The 22,113-nt window shown below is 44.2% G+C and overlaps 1 protein-coding gene across 1 annotated transcript in view; it reads right to left on the bottom strand.

Moving 5' to 3' along the window:
• Nucleotides 1–22,113, bottom strand: part of RIMOC1 (RAB7A interacting MON1-CCZ1 complex subunit 1) — a 375,501-nt gene that overhangs the window by 242,794 nt on the left and 110,594 nt on the right. The window lies entirely within an intron of this gene.

The following is a 22,113-nucleotide window of genomic DNA, read 5'->3' as shown; positions in this document are numbered from 1 at the left end:
CTTGCTTTCAGTGACCTTAAGGAAGTCTTACTTCATGCAGGGTGGTGGCCTGGTCCTTAAATGGGTCTGCTTCATAAGCAGGAAATTATGTGGCGCTGCCATGCTTTTGATGATAGAATCATAGAATTGTAGAGTTGGAAGGGACCACAAGGGTCATCTAGTGCAACCCTCTGCCCAATGTGGGGTTTGAACCCACAACCTTGAGATTAAGAGTCTCATGCTCTACTGACTGAGCTGCTGTTTCCAAAGCAGGACTTTTCTATGGTTGGATTCCAACTCTCACCAGTCTCAGCCAGCATAGCTGGTGCTTGAAAATGATGGGACTATTACAGGCAGAAATACCTGCTAAACCACCATTCATTGCCATTAAGAACATTGGTCCTGGCTAAGTTAAAGACATGTTGTATGTACAAGAACTTTGGGAGTAAAGTCCTATTGAGATTTGCTTCCAACTAAATGTATCAGGCCAAGTGCTGCATTGAAAGTGTCAGTTGCACATCTTGTGACTGGCTTATTGCATTCAATGGGGTGTATCTGCAATGAACTGTAGCTGGGTTGGGGTTATAATGATTGACACCATCATCAGTTTATTGCAGTCAACAGACCAGAAATAAACTATACATTGCACCATGCAGTACTAATTATTGTCAACAAGAAAATCCAAATGGAATTTTTCCCCCTGACAGGACAACATTAATCCCTAAACCCCTTACTTTCCTTCTTTCTCCAAGAAAACACATGCTCAAAGCATCAGAGTGACTGGATTTTATTGGGATGAGAATTGTGGGTGTGTTAAGTTGCTCAAATTGCAAATGTGTACCAAAGGTTCACACAGCTGCACCTGATTTTCTCATTCTTTTAGGTGCTTTAGTAAATGTTGCATTTCTTAAAAACAAAAACAAAAAAGCACGCCTACAGTTCTGTATAGCAAATGTGGATTTTTATTAAAAGAATGTATTTAATGTAAAGACAATGGCGACAACAGAGTTTATTTGTATTCAGTGAAATGTTAATAAAGCCCTGGTACCCATCAGATGGCTTTGGGTGGTTTCTTCAGTTCTTAAACATGGCAAAGTCCATATTAATATACGATACACTTCACTTTACCCTGTTTAGACATTCTTTCAGGAGAAACAGCCTGTTCTACAGTCGAAAAGCCACTGGGATGTTTCTCTTAATGTTAACTTGATGTTTTTACTTCATCTGCAATTTCCACCTGTTCAATCTAGACCTCCCTTCTGGAGCAATATGTTTGCGCCATATTCTACATGGCAGCCCCTCAGATATTGGAAGGCACCTCTCATGTGTGTCCCTAATCTTCTCTGTGCCAGGCCAAATGTTTTAATGAGTCCTCTTACTGACTGAGATCTTCCAGCTCTGTTTGAAAGGTAAGTCTACACCAGGTGATCTGCTCTGTATTTGTATTGTTTTCTTTCTTTCTTTTTTACTACCCAGACTGCTGCTCCAGAATTCCAAGAACCCCTGAAAACTGAGGATTTTGAAGGTTCTGCCAACCATTTTGATTCAAAATTGTGTCCAACTGTTTCCAAGCAATGATTTCCTGTCAAATTTGGTTATGGGGGGTCCAAATGTCTAGCAAACAGATAAACAAAACAAACAAGTTTCCAAAATGCAGATAAAGGTTTTGTATGCTGCATATATCTATCGTGCCTTTTGCTCTGGGTGTTTAAGGTCCTTTACCTTTGAAAATACTAATGCACCAAAGTCTTTCATATGCCTATTGCAGACTGCATGCCATGGTTTCTGTTAAGTTGTGGGTGAACATATAAAACAGCTCTTGTTTATTCATAAGCCAGAACAGAACTGAACTGAAATGAAGGGTTCAGCCAGCCTTTTTATATAGAGCTTCACTACAATGCAACTGTAACAACTTTCTGTAACTATCCAATCACTGAACGTCACTTTCAATCCCTTATTTGCATATGTGGACCTGAGTGAAAACTATCTACAGTATCCCCCTGCTAGCCCAGGGTGAGAACTTCAGTACATAACAGTTTCCTCATTTTCTGTCCCCATACTTCCCAAGTGACCCCCCGTAATCATGAGGACTACAATCCGATGCACACGCAAAATGTGCAAAAGTGATGCTAATTTGCACACACAGGCCGCATGCTCTGCAGAGAACTCACGGAGCCTCGTCTGTCGTACTTTCCACTTTTTAATCTAGGTTGCCATTTTTGTCCGAGCAAATGGAAAAGGTAGCAAGCATTTAGTACGAAGACTATCTGAAAGCAAGAGGAAAACCACTTCAGCAGAACTGGAGCACAAGAACAATTGTATGCTCTCCTTCACAATGCACATCTACAGAAACACACACACACACAGAGAGAGAGAGAGAGAGAGAGAGAGAGAGAGAGAGAGCGTTTTATAGGTCATTGCACAAAATGTAATTGAATTGTTTCCATCGCTTGCTTTTGTCGAAGTGATGGGTCTCACTCTCTGTTTGTGCTCTCGGGTTCATGGTTTCAGGCTGCGCTTTAAGAACGGCTCTGTTATGAATTACGAGATGTGGCAATTTGCTGGTGGCATTGATTCAAGCAATCTCAATGCAAATTAGCTCTGGTGGCAAAAGGTGAAGGCGAACTAATAAAGCAGCCTGGCTGCCCACTTCTTATCGCACGGAGGCTGGTGGTGCTGCATACAGATGAGGCCGCCGAACGTCGATAACAATGTTCTGCTGTGACTAAATTAATTAAAACCTGGTTTTATAGCTTTCTCCCGGGATTAGGGAGGAAATTGATCATTGTTCAAATTCATAAATTCCCAAACAGCTCAGCGAAATAATATTTAAGCATTTAATCTTCTGGCCGTGGTGCTTTGGCATTTCTTAGCCATGTACAAAACCGGGCGCTGCAAGGTGGTACAGAAGTGTGGCTTCCTGTGGCCATCTTCAAAACTCTTGAGGGGCTGCCTTGCAGGAGATGGAACTAGCTTCAGGGAGCAACAGTGAGGGGCAGTGTGGTGGGGCAGAGCTGTCTTCCTGTCACCGCCACTGCTGCAATTATTATCGCTTTTGTTGGTTTCCTAATCATGCTCTGTTGTGAACTGTCAGGACAATGGGGATGAAAAAGAGGATCCCGAATGTGTGATATATTTCAATCTACAGAAGCTACTGAATCTCCTGGTATGCCCCACGGAGGACCTTAAGGTCCATAAATAGCAACACCCTAGAGGTCCCGGGCCTTAAGGAAGTTGATTAGCCTCAACCAGAGTCAGGGCCTTTTCAACACTGGCTCCGGCCTGGTGGAACACTCTGCCTCATGAGACCAGGGCCCTGCAGGATCTGATTTCTTTCCACAGGGCCTGTAAGACAGAGTTGTTCCACCTGGCCTTTGGCTTGGAATCAATTTGATTCTCTCTCCCCTCTTTCTTTCTTTTTTCCTTCCTCCTCCTGTGATGAGGCTGCATTTTAATGTTTTAATGTTGTTTTTTAATCTTGTTTTTAAGTTGTATTTCAATCAACTTGTTTTTATTATTGGTTGTTAGCCACCCTGAGCCCGGTCTTAGCTGGGGAGGGCAGGGTATAAGTAAAATTATTATTATTATTATTATTATTATTTGCATCTAAAATGGATTTGGGGTCAAATTTTGCATCTCTGCTGTTGAAGAGCGTGCCTGGGGAGAATTGCTTTCCACTAAACCCATAATGCAGCGTAAATACAAGATAATATGAACACATACGAATGTTGTGCTCCTACAGTGGTGCCCTGGTGGCAGGACACAAAAACCGCTCGACTCTGCTTTGGTGTGTTGTGGCTCACATGTTTGTTTCAAGCAATTTTGATTAAGGAATATAAAACCATTTCCATTGATGAAAGAGTTCTTCAGAATGCACTGGGGATGGTGCCAGTTTGTGTAACTGTTTCTGTGTTTCATACTGGCGGCAACAGAAGCAGAACCTCCCAGCGTTAAAGAGTTCTCATTTCAAAAGGTGGGAGAGAGATGGCAGTCAGTTGCTTTTTCCTCCTAATATGGCACAGTTCAGCTCAGCATTTGCCTACATGATGAGGCACGCTTGGCAACATCTGTGATAGCCTAGCAGAGTTGAAACAAAGGAGGAAAATGTGAAGGATCATGCCAGTCAGAACACCATGGACCAAAAATCTTAGCAATGGAAGGTGCTTTTCAACCCAGATATAATAATTAAAAATAAATAAATCATGAAACAAGGGAATAGTCTGAACTTGACCCTGAATGAAACAAGTTCACCCAAGTCCTTTCCAGATCAACTCTGTTTTGTGCAATTTTCATCCAGACACGTTGAAAATGCTTTGCTTGCCAGAAAACAACATGAAGACAACTATTGAGGTTTGCTTATACTGAAGAGGGAAATGGCAAAGTTATTCTAATCATGCAGTATGTGGGCATTTGTAGCCAAGTGTACACCTGCGCTCTCAGCCTATGAGCTGCATAGCATTTTGATAAATTGGTGTGCTCAGCTCATACAGAAACAGAGGCGTATTGGGGTCCACAGTCTACAATTCTCCATGCCCTGCTTCGCTGCCTAACCAGATCATACCTACATCAGCCAATTTTTTGAGCTGAAAGAGAGAGAGAGAGAATAATATTTTTTTAAATAAAAATTGCAATCAAAATAGAGAGAAATGTCACAGGAGATGACAAGGAAGGCAGGCAACATTGCCAATTCCCACTTCTCACTATGGGGCTCAAGAATGTGAGAAGTTAATAGTCAAGACAGCTTAGGAAGAACTGTCACCCACAACTGCCTAAGAGCCTTCCATGTGGGGATTCTAACAAGGACGAGGCGACTCCAGCGGTGAAGAGAGAGAGGCAAGAGAGGAAAAGTGAAGGCGAGGATTGAGGTGTTTTTAATTGAGCACACAAACCGAAGAAGGGTCGGAGAAGAGAGCAGCGCGTGAGTTCAGAAATGCAATAGCAGGCCAAATTCATTCCGGCCGGTGTTATTTTTCTGGAAAAAGAGGTGCCAGAACTCATCATGAACACCTCCTTTGTTCTCTTAGAATGGCAATGGCGCCCACCTGAGAGGTGCCGGAACTGAGTTCCAGTGAGTTCCAGCTGAAAAAAAAGCCCTTTCATACTAGGATTGCCCCAGCTATTGTAAGCTGTCCTCAATCTATGGCAGGCATAGCCCACAATATGCCCTTGAGATGTTGTTAGACATATAATACCTTGGGGCAGGCTGGTTGGTGCTGATAGGAGTTGTAGTTCAGCAATAACTGGAGAACATTACATTGGCTACCCTAATACCGGAAAGGGTTACTTCCGGGTTTCACCACCCGCGCATGCGCAGAAGCGGCTAATCACAACCTGCGCATGCGCAGACGCACCACTGCGGATTTCACCCTTTTCATGTTGCAAATGGGCCTCCGAAACAGATCCCGTTCACAACCAGAGGTACCACTGTATAGGGTATAAACAGGTATAAACAGGTAATTTATAAACAGGTAATTTATTAGTTCTGCTTATACCCTCCACTTCCTTAGGCTGAAGCAGCTTACATGGGACTCCCAGTTATCTACCACACAGGGATTCATCAGACATTTCCACCTCATGATGCAGAAACATAGGAAACTTCCTTATACCCATTGGGTCCATCCAGCTCAGTATGATCTACACGGATTGGCAGCAGAATTTCAGACAGGGCTTTGAACTACCTGGAGATGCCAGGAATTGAACCTAGGACCTTGGTAGAGCATTCAAAACTGATGTTTCCCCATTGCCCTTCCCCAGGTACTTTGGCATCAACTGCTCCCAGATAATTCTGTGAGCCCAGTAAGGAAGAGTACCACCATGCTGTATTCTGGCTTACATGCTCGTTGAAGTTCTTTCTAAATTAACTCACTACTATTTGATTGTCGCAATCTGTGAAGCAGTGTGTGTGGGTCTCTGGGCGCAATTAAAGGCAATTAACATAATTACATGGGGCTGAGTTACTTGTGATGCTCCAGATGCTATCAGGGCTTGATGCTGCCTGATGCTATTAGCTGCAGACTGCTTCTTTACAGGGGCCTAAAGGGGCAAAAAGAGGGAGCTCCTACTGCACTCCAACCTCAGCTTGGTAAGTCTTCAAGTTCCCTTAAAGAGGCAGTTGCAATCTCTCTCCGTCTTCTTCCAAAGGTCTTGAAGGTCTTTTTGAATAGTTTCTCAGCCAGGCAAAAAAGGGGGAAATGATGAAATTGACTAATAAAAAATAGGCTGGTTGGTGTAAGAAATGAAATTGACTTATAAAGGATGAAGCTGACTTATCCATCATTAGTCAAAATAATGTAGTTGATGGAGATTTGGCCTTCAGCTGCTGGGCCCATTCAACTTGGCTATAGTAGTCACTGATGATCTTAGGGCCTTTTCTGCATTAGTGCTCATGAGGGCAGTTATACACTGTCCTGCTTTCAATGCCATTTGTGCTTTCAGATGTTTTGGTTTAGACATACTGCTTTGTTTCCACTCAGTGAATGTCCCAGAACTTCCAACTGAAACCCTGCAACATGACAGATGGTACATTTTATTTTTCAATCTGCTTTTACTGCACCGGAGTGCAAGAGCGCCTCTCCAGACCAGCAATAATGCAGTGACATTGGGGAAATCATAGTACAAGAAGTAATAAAGCAGAATGACATGTGGTCTATTTGGTATAAATCCATCTAATGCAGCACCCAGGGGACGCGTGTGGCGCTGTGGGTTAAACCACAGAGCCTAGGACTTGCCGATCAGAAGGTCAGTTTGAATCCCCGCGACGGGGTGAGCTCCCGTTGTTCGGTCCCTGCTCCTGCCCACCTAGCAGTTCGAAAGCACACCAATGCAAGTAGATAAATAGGTACCACTCAGGCGGGGAGGTAAACGGCATTTCTGTGTGCTGCTCTGGTTCGCCAGAAGCGGCTTAGTCATGCTGGCCCCATGACCCGGAAGCTGTACGCCGGCTCCCTCGGCCAATAAAGCGAGATGGACACCGCAACCCCAGAGTCGGTCACGACTGGACCTCATGGTCAGGGGTCCCTTTACCTTTAATGCAGCACCCAGCAAAAGATCACTCTCCTCTCCTCCCCTGACTCAGTTTCTCCAGAAGGATAACACGGTTGATGGTATTGAAAGCCACTGAGAGGTTGAGGAGAATTAACCAGGACTCATTTCCCCTGTCTCTGTCCCAACGGAAGCCATCACACAGGATAGCCAAAGCAGCTTCTGTGCCAAAATCGCAATTGAAATGCATGTAGAAAATCTTATATTATGGATGTGACCCCAAAATTCTAGGAAAATAGAGCAATGGAAATTGAAGTAATGACTGTCTATATGTTATGCATAGACTCTCTAATTTTACTCTTGGAACCCTATATGAAAGTGTAAATTAATACCGCGAGTAGGCACACAGCTCCTTTACTTGGGTCTTGTGGCAAAGTGGTGGTGGTGGGTTCTTGTGAAATCCCATGATATCTCACAGAGCTCTTGTGAAATCTCATGGAGTGCATGAAATCTCCTGAGATCTTGCTGGAAGCCACCACTGCTCCGCCTCTACTCAGCCAGTGGCAGAGGCAACAGGCTGGGCAGGTGTCCTCAGGGGACCACCTCTTGGCATTCCTCCACCTGAGGGGGCTGCCTCATGGGCGGGCCAGCTCTGCTTGTAGGCCACCCCCTGCCTGATGCAGGAACCACAGGTCTTATTTGGGCTGTAGATGACAGGGACTGAACCTGGGGTCTTCTGCATGAACTTTATGAATGAAGAGTCTACAAAGCCATGTAATAATTCAAAAACCACTGCCAGGTTCTAGGATTGGCAACTTCTCCCACCCCACCTGACCCAGCCTTGCTCTTGTGCCTTTAAAGGTAAAAGGTAAAGGACCCTTGGATGGTTAAGTCCTGTCAAAGGTGACTATGGGGTTGTGGCGCTCATCTTGCTTTCAGGCCGAGGTAGCCGGCGTTTGTCCACAGACAGCTTTCCGGGTCATGTGGCCAGCATGACTAAACCGCTTCTGGCGCAATGGAACACTGTGACAGAAACCAGAGCGCACGGAAACGGCGTTTACCTTCCCTCCACAGCGGTATCTATCTACTTGCACTGGCGTGCTTTCAAATAGCTAAGTTGTGTCTTTACAGTGGTACCTTGGGTTAAGAGCTTAATTCGTTCTGGAGGTCTGTTCTTAACCTGAAACTGTTCTTAACCTGAAGCACCACTTTACCTAATGGGGCCTCCAGCTGTGGCCGCACCGCCAGAGCACAATTTCTGTTCTCATCCTGAAGCAAATTTCTTAACCCGAGGTAATATTTCTGCGTTAGCGGAGTCTGTAACCTGAAGCGTATGTAACCTGAAGGGTATGTAACCTGAGGTACCACTGTATTAGCTATCAGACACACAAAAATGTAGTAGTTGACTTCCTCTTTCACCTTCCTTATCTCTATGCCAGGAAAATCTGTACCTGTTGAAGTTCTGATATGTCGGTCTGCAGCTTTCTTTCTTTCTTTCTTTCTTTCTTTCTTTCTTTCTTTCTTTCTTTCTTTCTTTCTTTCTTTCACTGTGCTTCCTTCTTTTGTCTGCTCAGCAAAAGAAAAAGAAAAAAGCAATCAGTGGGCTTATTTTGAATATTGCAATAATAATATAAAAAATGTACATGCCAAACATCCCTATAAGATGATTACGGCTTTTGCTGTTAAAACCCTTCTAAAGCTTTTCCATGTTTCATTGCACTGCATTAATCTAGGTGCTATGAATGCGGCGGCTCCCCCGCTAATGAGTTTCCCCCCATCTTTTCTAAATGGCAAGAGGTAAGCGTATACCTTTGCAGATAGTGAAGCCTGAAAGGGCTTGAATTGGTCGTGATGTTCTGGCGTTGTTTTCCTCCACTTCCCCAGCTGCTGCCAAATAATTTGCAGTTCAGGAAAGGCTAATGGAGCCATAAACAAAGCACAGATGCCACCGTGACTTTTTTTATTGCGCCGCATTATGGAAACGGTCCTCTGGATATTTCTGCTGCCGAGCCAGTGGGTGGGAGATGCCTGCCAGAAGTCATAGCGATAAGTTAGTGCATTTCCACCCAGAGACTTCTAAGTTGCTAGGCCCCATATGCACCAACATTCTCTACTAGCGGCTGGTGAGTTCTTTAACAGGCTATCAAATGACCATCTTTGAGTTGGGAGTTCAGATCAGATCAAAGATCAGATCAAAGATGTTGAGTTGTAGCCAAGTCTGCTGTTTCTCTGGTGAAGCAGATGCCCCTTTGCTCAGTAGAACTCCCCCTTCATCTCCCCTACAGCTCCTCACCACCCCACACCACCCCATGCACTCTCAAAGTCTGCTCCAGAGGTTTGGAGGGGGTGCTTCTGGACCATATTTGGGGGAGAGGAGAGGAAGGGGAGGCCTTGTGGCTTGACTGGAACTCTGCTTGTGTTGCATGAGAAATCACCCCACTGTGCCTGTCTTGCCTTTTCTACAACTCACCTACGAACAGATTCATAATTTTCTAGAAGGTCAGTCAGGTGACTTCAAAATTAGATGGCTGCTGGCTGATGCAAACCAATTTGCTAGAGTTTGGATTTGATATCCCGCTTTATCACTACCCGAAGGAGTCTCAAAGCGGCTAACATTCTCCTTTCCCTTCCTCCCCCACAACAAGCACTCTGTGAGGTGAGTGAGGCTGAGAGACTTCAGAGAAGTGTGACTAGACCAAGGTCACCCAGCAGCTGCATGTGGAGGAACGGAGACACGAACCCGGTTCCCCAGATTACAAGTCTATCGCTCTTAACCACTACACACACCTTCAAGATAGCATTATATTCCCTTGTGGTGGTCAGAAAGTGACAGGCTTTGACCCCAGATGGTGTCAACTGCCTTTTAAAAAGTAAATGAGCATTTTGTGTTGGTGACTTGCCATTCTGAATATGCCTATGCTTAATTCACTCTTGGATTAGGTTGTTGCTACATGTTTTCTAGCCATTGGTCGCAAACAATAAAAATCTGATGGATAACACTGGCGGTTGGGGTGTTGTCAGCCACTCAGAGCACAATCCCATTTGCAAATTTATTCCTGGCATCTCCAAGTACAGCTGAGAAACATTCCCTGCCTGAAATCTGGGACAGTCACTGCCAATCAATGTTGACAGTGCTAAGCTAGATGGACGCATTGTTTCACTCACCATAAGACAACATCTTAGGTCTTAAGCTTTTTTTAAAAAAAAATAGTAATAATAATAACAACAATTTTTCAAGAGACAGGAAGAGGCAGGAGATCTGGGGAGCTGTACAAAAGACTTGGGGTTCACCCCATCTCCAATGGCCCTACCTGGTAGAATACTTTTGCCAGTGTTAACTCATTTTATGCTCTCATTCACAACAATAATGTAAGTAGGAGAGAGGTCCTAATCCTAACTCACCCCTCCTACAACCTGGGCAAATTAAGAACAATGGTGGGCCATTAAGGAATATGCTTCTAAAATTCCAAGTTCTTTTTGCTGTTGTGTAGAAGATTTTTGAAGAAAAGCCGCGGGCTGCTTCTGTCCAGTGTCAAATTGCATCTGTTTTTTGAGAAGCATGTGGATCAGTGGTACAGGGTATACAAAAGGTTCCAGGTTTAATTTCTGGCATGCCCAGGTAAGGCTTTCAATGCACCATGTCTGAAATCCTAAAAGCCCCCCTTCTTTACCTCAGAGCAAGACCCATTGAATTCAATATGATTTACCTCTGAGTAGGCAGGATTGGGATTACACTATCAGTTCGTGGCCCCTGGCAGATTGACCATGAGTCAACTGTGGCCCTCAGCTGGAAAAGGTGAGTCATCTTGAGATATCTAGATAGTAAATGAGTAAGTAAATAAGGTCAATACCAGCAGGGAAACAGGTAATGTGGAAGTATCCTACATTGCATTCATTCATTTCAGGATGTAATCCATGAGTTTCAAAGCTTTTTTTTTATTAAACCAGTTGGACGATTCAGGATTCAGGAATATGTGGCATATTGATTATGGTGTCAGTTTCCTTAAAATCAATGGGACAAAGCTCACTGAGCTGCTTGCCTGATGGAAGCTTGAAGCTACCTGAGTATGTTGACTTTAAGCTATTCCAGTGGGTATTTGTGTTTGTTGCTTTTAATAGAAGACCTCCTGAATATCTAGTATGCTGGTGCTCCCTAGTGGTGGAGTTTGCTTTGAAGTATAGGATATTAATTTTTCTCAGGGTTATGCAACCAAATATATATTAGTAGGCAATTATGCATTTTTTAAAAATGGCATAAGTTTTGCATATATGCAGATCTGATGCCTCACTATATAGCAACCAGAAGACCTTAGATTTCAATCCTTAGATAGCATTCTGTCTTCCCCCATGAGAAAAGTGTTGCCAGCCTCTCTTTTTTGCTAGTCCTGAACTTATATCCCTTACAACAGAAATTACCAGTCAAGCAGTTTTTCCTGGTATGGAGGTAAACAATGAGGAATCCTTAAATTTCTGTGTGTCAGGGTGCTGTTAAAAATACAGAGCAAGTTTTTAAAACCTGGCAACCTTATAATTGAATGAAGAAAATATTATTTTTGTTTTCTCATTTAGACCTGCATGATACACAGAGATGGTGTTAAATGATTAAAGCCTTAGCTATACATAATGTATACATTGATGATTAAGGATGGGGGAACCTGTGACCCTTTAGATGTTGCTAGACTAGATTTCACATTGTCCCTGGCCATTGCCCATGCTGGGTGGAGCGGATGAGAGTTAGGATTTTTTAGAGCTCAGTTAGAAGATGTCAGTGAAGAGGATGTATTTTGTAGAATCATAGAACCATAGAGAGTCATGTAGTCCAGCCCCCTGCAATGCAGGAATCTCAACATGTGGGGAGGCCATATCCAATCTGAAACCATACTGGACCCCGCTTAGCTTTGTTGCATGCAACACTGTTACTGTTCCGCTGCAGTTCACCTCCTGCAAAAAACCTACTTTGTTTATCTCTGTCTGCTGCGGCAAAATTATGTAATTTAATTATATAATGTATTTTAAAATTTGTTTCATACAATTTATATACGATTTGATTGTAAAAAACCCAACAATACCAAAGCAGTTTACAAATATAATAAAGCAATAAAATTGGCTGTAAAAATAGTTTAAAACAGCTATTCAAAAAATAATAATCAAACAATAGTTTAAATAAGTGATTGCACATGTAAACATTCTGTGTAAAGGTAAAGGGACCCCTGACCATTAGGTCCAGTCGCGGATGACTCTGGGGTTGCGGCACTCACCTCGCTTTACAGGCCGAGGGAGCCGGCATACAGCTTCCGGGTCATGTGGCCAGCATGACTAAGCCGCTTCTGGCGAACCAGAGCAGCACACGGAAACCCTGTTTACCTTCCTATTTATCTACTTGCACTTTGATGTGCTTTCAAACTGCTAGGTTGGCAAGGGACCGAGCAGGGGAGCTCACCCCGTTGCGGAGATTCGATAAGCAAGCCCTAGGCTCTGTGGTTTAACCCACAACGCCACCCGCATCCCTCGTGTATCAGGGTAGGTAAAGGTAAAGGTACCCCTGCCCGAACGGGCCAGTCTTGACAGACTCTGGGGTTTGTGCGCCCATCTCACATCTATTGGCCGGGGGCCAGCGCTGTCCGAAGACACTTCCGGGTCACGTGGCCAGCGTGACAACGCTGCTCTGGCGAGCCAGAGCCGCACACGGAACGCCGTTTACCTTCCCGCTGGTAAGCGGTACCTATTTATCTACTTGCCCCCGGGGGTGCTTTCGAACTGCTAGGTGGGCAGGCGCTGGGACCGAGCAGCGGGAGCGCACCCCGCCGCGGGGATTCGAACTGCCGACCTTTCGATCGGCAAGCCCTAGGCGCTGAGGCTTTAGCCCACAGCGCCACCCGCGTCCCACATCCACCCGCGTCCCACATCCACCCGCGTCCCACATGTGTATCAGGGTAGGCTGGCCTAAATAAGAATGTTTTTAACAGGTACTGACATAACTTATATACATTTTTTTTTGTTATATTATTCTGCGCCATAGAGGCAGATGGGGCTCGTCAATTTGGGAAGATGACCCAGCTAGGAGAAGGGAAATTCTGGTCCTAAACCTCCGCTCCCTTGCGGGATATCTTTTGGAGAAGAAAAGACTAAGGATAAACACTACACAAATCTGGAGCGGAGTCCCTAAGGCGGTTGGATGGTGTCTTGTATGCCTCCTTCCAGCAACTCCTGCAGCCAAGGGGAAGTTGCTTTGATGCTGCAAACGCAGAGGTTAGGCTTCACCCCCAGAGGTGCACTCCGCTGTCTCTTGAGACAGACGGATGCCAACAACAACAATTCAACCCCATTCTTTACAATGCAAAGGCTATGCAATGCAAATGGCAGGGGGGCATAACCTATTATGTACCATTTTCAGACTGAAAGCAACAGTGAGTAATGATAATAGTTGCTAGATTGATTTCCATTCTGCATGGGGGACAAATGTGCGAACACTGGCAATTTCTTCTCCTGTTTTCATTTTTTTGTTGGAATTCTCCGACATCTCTAGTCTAAGTCTAATTCTCAATCTACTGCACCTCCTTGGCTCACAACCTCAAGCTCACTTCAGAGAGGGTAGTGGTGTGTTAACTTCCTGGATGAGCTGCAAAACGAAACACAAGTTAGATGTCCTTCCTGATTTCAGCAAAGCCAACTGCAGTTTCCATTCCCTTGTGGAATCATCAAAGCCTACAGAAATGGGCAGATCCATGAAGAGAGGAGCTCCATCAGTGCAGCTCTAAGGCTCTCAAACATTGCATTTTAAACACCAGTCAGTTCCAATCATACGTATTATTTCAATGCCTGTGATTTATATTTGGCTGAGCCAATATGGCCCGTAAGATTTTTATCTTGCAAGCCCAGGAAATGTTTGGCTGTAATGAAAGGCTTCGGTTATTCTGAATTGGTTTTTCTTTAGCATTATATTAAACTGATGGACTTAAGCACAGGAAAATGCTAATATGTCTCTTTCATTTGGCAGCAAAGATTGGTTTCCTTTTTTGAGTGCAAAACCTTGGTTTTTGCTTGGTTACTATAGCAAGTTGTCATAGTAACAGTCACTATTAAAATCCTTTAAACTATTTATTAAAGCCGGGGGGGGAGGGGAGGGGAGAGAGGAGGAGAACAGACTTCTAAGAAGTGCCATTTTCTCACTAAGTACAATGTACTTTATTTCCTTTTAGACAACCTCCCCAATTTTGGCCCAAATCTAGTGTGGCCATAAAAAAGGATCAAAGAAGATAGAGATGTGTGTGAAATCTGTGTCTGCTAATCTTCTGTATATTTTACTTGGGTGTCTTAAAGAGGTCTTAAAAAGGAAGCATCTGGAGTTAGCAGGAAGCCTTTTAACAGCAGCAAAAATAGTTATAGCTACTAAATAGAGATTATTAACCCATTGCTTTAAGGTAAAGGTAAAGGTACCCCTGCCCGTACGGGCCAGTCTTGACAGACTCTAGGGTTGTGCGCCCATCTCACTCAAGAGGCCGGGGGCCAGCGCTGTCCGGAGACACTTCCGGGTCACGTGGCCAGCGTGACATCGCTGCTCTGGCGAGCCAGAGCCACACACGGAAACGCCGTTTACCTTCCCGCTAGTAAGCGGTCCCTATTTATCTACTTGCACCCGAGGGTGCTTTCGAACTGCTAGGTTGGCAGGCGCTGGGACCGAACAACGGGAGCGCACCCCGCCGCGGGGATTCGAACCGCCGACCTTTCGATCGGCAAGCCCTAGGCGCTGAGGCTTTTACCCACAGCGCCACCCGCGTCCCATGCTTTAAGGTAGGAACGCTCAAAGTGTGGTAAATATAGCTTCAGTGGTCACCTTTGTGGTTCCCTTCCAACTCTACAATTCCATGATTCTATGATTCTAATTAGACCATGAACTGTCCTACAGAAGAAAAAACATCAGTGGAAAAAACATCAGAAAAACATCACCCCAAATTCTAGCAGGTATTCCATATAGAGGTCATGCTTGCAACAGAAATGGTTCCTTTAGAAACCACTGATTATGAGTAGACACATTATTGTAGCTCCTGATTACATATACAAATTGTGGGAGGCAGAAGCGGCAGCTTCTCAGGGTGATCAAGGAGATGCGATGTTCTGACATCTTGTGCACAACATTGCCAGGAGCCAGGGGCTGGAGCTGAATGCCCTCTGAACACTGAGGGGGCCTGACCCCCTTGGGAAAAAAAAAACACCTTTGCCCCCCAAGTGCTTCAGTCTCTAGGAGCTAGCACCTACAGTAGGAGTCAGCCATAGTTCAATACAGTGGTACCTCGGGTTACAGACACTTCAGGTTGCAGACTCCGCTAACCCAGAAATAGTACCTCAGGTTAAGAACTTTGCTTCAGGATGAAAACAGAAATTGCATGGCGGCAGCAGTGGGAGGCCCCATTAGCTAAAGTGGTACCTCAGGTTAAGAACAGTTTCAGGTTAAGAACGGACCTCCAGAACGAATTAAGTTCTTAACCCGAGGTACCACTGTATGATGCTAAATACAGTATGTGTAGGGACCCACAGGAAGCTGCCTTAATATGCTTGACTCTGGACAGCTGTGATCAGTCAGGGCAGTGCAGATAATACAGAGATAATACAATGTTCTGAACTTTTAATGTCCCTCTGTTCACTCATGAGTACAAGAAGCAGCCCTTAGGCTCCAATCCTAAACACACTTTCTAAGCACAGTGTTCTGAGTAAACATCTATAGGACTGCATAGTTGCTTGTTTATTGTTAAGTTGTGGGTGAACATATCAGATGACACAGTGATTCTTCAAACAGCTCTTGTTTATTCACAGGCCAGAACAGAACTGAACTGAAGGGTTCAGTCAGCCTGCTTATATAGAGCTCCAGTACAACGTAACTGTAACACTTTTCTAAAACTATCCAATCACTGAATGTCACTTTCGATCCCTTATTCGCATAACTATCTACAGTATCCCCCTGCTGGCCCAGGGTGAGAACTTCAGTACATAACATTAATATTCTGAAGATATCTGTAAACGTGACATGAAGGCGGGCAGCATTAACCCCGCCATGGGGGAATCCCTGCCAGACGACCACAGTGCCTGGAAACAATCAGTCAGATTGTGCATCTGCAGCAGTGACCAGAGGAGGAATGACCACTGGGAGGAGCGTGGAAAGAAAAAACGCCATGGTACACTTGCAGCAGCACAATCAGATGCCTTCATCTGCCCCAGCTGCAACAAAACATGTCTCTACAGCTGGAGCAAGTGCTGGAACCTTCCAACAGTTTGACTTCACCCCCAAAGGCACATTCCTCCATTGTCTCCCAAGACAGATGGATGTCAACCAGGCTTTGAATGGTCAGGACTTATTTCCAAGTCCACCCTTAGGTAGATCCCAGGTGGGGATGGCAATCTTTTACAATTCTGATTAAAAACAAGGTCCTCCAAACTCTGCAGTAAATGAATTAAGGGTTCTAATGACAAAAAAGAGGGAGACTGGAGTCTTAGCAGCCCTGTAGAATTCAGCAAGCCTAAAAAATTCACTTAGTGGCTGTCCAGAATGTTTTTGACTTCCTGTGGTCGAAATGCAATTAAATTCATATTGAGAAAATATATGAACTCCTTTCTTCAGAGTGGCGAGTATGGAAATGTCACTCATACAAGATATTTTCATCTAGGGAAAGTTGATTTTTTTGGTTATCGATGTTTTATTGAGGATCGTTCACCATGGCAGACAGAAACATTGACAATGTAATATAACGTGTTCACCAGATCTTTACATAAGTTGATTCAATTCAAATGGCCTGAAAACATCCATTAACACAATCATGAATATGTCCATAATCTTGAAACCCTATTATTCCCTGGAATTAGCAATTGCAGTAATAAATAAGTAATCTACCTGAGTGTAGGGGACGCGGGTGGCGCTGTGGGTAAAACCTCTGCGCCTAGGACTTGCCGATCGCATGGTCGGTGGTTCGAAGCCCCGCGGCAGGGTGCGCTCCCGCCGTTCGGTCCCAGCACCTGCCAACCTAGCAGTTCGAAAGCACCCCTGGCTGCAAGTAGATAAATAGGGACTGCTTACTAGTGGGAAGGTAAACGGCGTTTCCGTGTGCTGCGCTGGCTCGCCAGATGCAGCTTGTCACGCTGGCCACGTGACTTGGAAGTGTCTGCGGACAGCGCTGGCTCCCGGCGTTTAGAGTGAGATGAGCGCACAACCCTAGAGTCTGTCAAGACTGGCCCGTACGGGCAGGGGTACCTTTACCTTTACCTGAGTGTACCTTTAAACAGCACATAATAAGCAGTGAGAAAAACAGATGAAAAGGGAAAGCGCAATGAAGCGAGTCAAGAAAATATGCTTTATCATCCTCCATTTGGCCATGAGCCTTTCCTGAAGGCATTCTCTACCTAAATGCACCCCTTACTTCAAGAATGGGGTAGTGGCGCCCGCCCTGTGGAATGCCCTCCTGCCAGATGTCAAAGAGAACAACAAATACCAATCTTTTAGAAGGCAGCCCTGTTTAGGTAAGCTTTTAATGTTTCATGTATTACAGTGGTACCTCAGGTTAAGTACTTAATTCGTTCTGGAGGCCCGTACTTAACCTGAAACTGTTCTTAACCTGAAGCACCACTTAAGCTAATGGGGCCTCCTGCTGCCACTGCGCCGCCAGAGCATGATTTCTGTTCTCATCCTGAAGCAAAGTTCTTAACCTGAAGCACTATTTCTGGGTTAGCGGAGTCTGTAACCTGAAGCGTATGTAACCTGAAGTGTATGTAACCTGAGGTACCACTGTACTGTATTTTAATATTTGGTTGGAAGCTGCTCAGAGTGGCTGGGGAAGCCCAGCCAGATGGGCAGGGTATAAATAAATTATTATTATTATTATTATTATTATTATTATTATTATTAGGGACCTTTGGCTCTGCAGATGCTGCTTGAAATATACTTGGAGTTGAGAGTGGATTCAACTCAGTACATAACACTGCTGAACTACCACTCCCATCAGCCTTAGCTTTGGGGGGCAGCTAGCACAGAACAGGACCAAGTAAACACTGAAACTACCCTCTGGTGGTTAAAGAAATGAAACAACATTGTATGATGGAATCTGATATCAGTCCTTACTGGCACATTTGAGAGAACATCACAGGGAGCAAAGGGGAAGTCCCACCCTGAGTCTGGCAGAGCACCAAAGAACATGGACTTCATGAACATTTTGATACTGAAGCAGGAAGTGATTGCCTTTCTTTTCATTAGAAATGAAAGAGGAAAGGCTGGGTATTTCCCCATCAGGAAGAGATTTTACTGCCTGGACTAATCCTTAAGCAATAGTAAACATTAAAGATACATGGGGAAGATTGAAGTGGCTCCCAGCCCGTGCAACTCTACCTCTAAACCATCAGTTGGGTTAATCAATAACAAATTTTAAGAGCCTTAGGAAATTGGGGGGAAGGGGAAACTTTTCCCATTTGATGTTTTGTTGAATGATCAATCTAACTTTCTAACCTTTGAGCTTGAACTGATGCTGGGAGTTTAGTTTCGCACCACTGCAGTCACCGGAAGCATGCAAATTTGTTGAATTAGCAGCACATGTCAAGAAAGTTAGAAAATAAGTTAGTGGAGAAGTTGGGCAATGAACACGTTCTTGTTCTTGTGTTGTGTTGGTTGATTGGCACAAGAGGAAAGAGTGATGCCAGCGTCGACCTGTAGGAACTTCTGTAGCAAAAGGATCCTGCCTCCATTGCCTGTTTAACCCCTTGACTGCTCCTTCAGAAGCACCTATGTGTACCCTGGTAATGTAACAGATGTCAACCAGGCTTTGAATGGTCAGGACTTATTTCCAAGCCCTCCTTAGGTAGATCCCAGGTGGGGATGGCAAATTCGAAAGCACGTCAAAGTGCAAGTCGATAAATAGGTACCGCTCCAGCAGGAAGGTAAACGGCGTTTCCGTGCACTGCTCTGGTTTGCCAGAAGTGGCTCAGTCATGCTGGCCACATGACCCGGAAACTGTCTGCGGCTCCCTCAGCCTATAGAGTGAGATGAGCGCACAACCCCAGAGTAGTCCGTGACTGGTCAGGGGTCAGGGGTCCCTTTACCTTTTAAGGAAAAGCAGAGATATCACCTTGTTGACAAAGATCTGTATAGTTAAAGCTATGGTTTTCCCAGTAGTGATGTATGGAAGTGAGAGCTGGACCACAAAGAAGGCTGATCTGCAGCTCTTCCCCTGTGGTCCAAAGGCGTGTGTTTGAAACAAAAAATGACCATGCATTACCAGACAGCAACCCTCCTATTGTTACTCCATGCTTCTTATATGATGACACCAACATGTGCTGATACTGCAACGCTAACACAGCTGAATGAATTTGGATGCTACTGAGAGGTCACAGAACAGAGGGCTTATTCAAGTGCATGGCAGTTTGCCATGCTCTGACTGTCTATAACCCAGGGAGTGTGAGATTGACAGGCAGGCAGTGTGTGAAAAAGGAACTTTAATAAACACCAGGTGTCATCCTGTCATTATACAAATCCAAGGTGCGACTTCTCCCCACCTGCTGCCCAGTTACTATAGCAGATGGGCATTTGGCTGTGAGCCTGCTTAAACTGGCAAGCTAATTCTGTCTTTGTGTTCATGGCTTTTCACAGAAGATACTACATTTAAGCTTAGACTGGCAAGCATGTCTGCATCTGTTGCAAACATTCCTTTCCACCCAATTCATTTTTGTATGTTCTTTTCACTAATATACTTTGCAAGTACGCATTTTATGCACACATGACCTTAGTATATGCATTTTTGTGCATATTACTTGACACTACAAAATTCAGAAAAGTGCATGTTTTGAAGGATGTCTATAGAATCATAGAATTCTAGAGCTGGAATCTATATTTTTGGTTCACAAATTGTTTGGGAAAGTGCTATTTAGGTAGATTCGCCTTGAATTGTGAACCACTCTAAATTTCTTTATCTATTCAAAATGTTAGACTTCTCGGAACCCACCCTTCAGCTTTCCTGAAAAGCAGCATTATAAATTTCATCTGACAGCACCTCTTTCAGAATTGAATAGCAGTGTTACACACAAACTCTGCATCCCATCTCCCAATGAAAGGAAAGAAGGCAGAATGACTTCTGAATCTGCTGAAGTCCTTGGATCTGCTGAAGTCCTTTCAGGTGAAGTTTCTTGAAAGTTTGAAGAAGAAACTGAAGAAGAAATGGAAGAAAAATAATGAGCTCTCAGTATACATTTATATATTTAACTCCAGTGAATCTGTGGCTTAATTATTTAAGGTGTGAGTCTCTGTGTGTGACTATATCTATAGCAGCTGTTGTAACATTAAGCTCTCCAGATATAGCTGAACTACACACAAACACACACACAAGTGTGCAAGTGCGCGTGCACGCACACACATACACACAAACCCACACATATTGGCTTCCAGTAATGGATTTAGAAATGTTACAGGAAGTGGTTGTGGTTGCAAGAAACATGTTCCTGGAAAGTGTACCATTCCAGGTGTTATTTATTTAATGAACAAACAAACCTGGAACTATGCAAAATCTGCCCTGAGAAATTGCACAGACTCATCAAGGTTTTATTTATATGCGGTTTTGTTTTCCCTCAAAGTGCCTGCAAAGTCTATTTGCTCCATAGCAAAATAACATTCTACGTACATAGCTTCTTAATGAAATTTTATATCCCACCCTTCCTCCCCCCCCCAAGGAGCCCAAGGCAGCAAACACAGTTGTGATAAAACATGTTCATTAGAAATAAAAGAAAAACATATATAGAAGAATTTTATTTTATTTTTAAATTGAAAGCACATAAAAACACTTGATAACATTGCAAGGCAAAACTTGGGGTTGGGGGCAGTATCCAGCAAAACAGATCTACACAAAGGAACTTCTCCTCTCTCTCCTGATCCCATGCACCCCACTGTGTCACCCTAAATCTGTTCTGGGGTTTTCTCCAACCTTCTGGAGCAGATCTAGAGATGGCACTGGGGCATTTGGAGAAAGGAAGAGCAAGAGGAACTTCCACTGAGCAAGTGGAACTCCTTGTCCTAGCAGATCTATTTAGTTGAATATTGCCCGGGGCCTGTGGGCGTTTGTAGGGGCAAATAAGAATTGCAGTGGCAGGCAGAAGGGCAGTCCCCATACTTCCTTCACCTGTGCCCTCCTCCTACATGGGTCGTTCTATTCTGTACAGTGGTACCTCGGGTTACAGACGCTTCAGGATACAGATGCTTCAGGTTACAGACTCCGCTAACCCAGAAATAGTGCTTCAGGTTAAGAACTTTGCTTCAGGATGAGAACAGAAATCATGCTCCGGCGGCACGGTGGCAGCGGGAGGCCCTATTAGCTAAAGTGGTGCTTCAGGTTAAGAACAGTTTTGGGTTAAGAACGGACTTCCAGAACAAATTAAGTTCTTAACCCGAGGTACCAGGCATAATGCCTGGAGAGAGCCAGACAGAAACCGGGAAAATGCAATGAAAATGACTTCAGCCAACATTTCCTTGCCTCCTGACGCATTTGGTTCTCAGATCAAACCATTCCCAGCACACTCAGCTCCCATCCACACTACATATTTAAAGCACATTATGTACATGTGTTTCCCTCCCTCCCTCCAATGAATAATTGGAACGGAAGTTTATTAAGGACGTTGGAAACTGCATCTTTGTAAAGGGTAAGCAATAATTTCCGGGGTTCTTGAGAAGCCATGTGTGTGGAATGTGATTTGGATGGATTGTTTGTTTATTTATATTTAACAAACTGTATCTACCACCTGACTGTAAGAAAATCTTTACGTGGTTTGCAAAATAATAATAATAATAATAATAATAATAATAATAATAATAATAATAATATATTATCTATACCCCGCCCATTTGGCTGGGTTTCCCCAGCCACTCTGGGCAGCTCCCAACAGAATATTAAAAACACGATAAAACATCAAACATTAAAAGCTTCCCTAAACAGGGCTGTGTTCAGATGTCTTCTAAAAGTCAGATAGTTGTTTATTTCCTTGACATCTGATCAGAAGTTCGGCAGTTCAAATCCCCATGACAGGGTGAGCTCCTGTTGCTCTGTTCCAGCTCTGGCCAACCTAGCAGTTCAAAAGCATGCCAGTGCAAGTAGATAAATAGGTACCACTGTGGTGGGAAGGCGAACGGCGTTTCTG

Source organism: Podarcis vaucheri (assembly GCF_965113315.1).
Source record: "Podarcis vaucheri genome assembly, chromosome: 11".
Classification (NCBI taxonomy): domain Eukaryota; kingdom Metazoa; phylum Chordata; class Lepidosauria; order Squamata; family Lacertidae; genus Podarcis; species Podarcis vaucheri.
The sequence above is the reverse complement of the archived record's forward strand: the minus strand, read 5'-3'. Positions and strand labels throughout refer to the sequence as shown.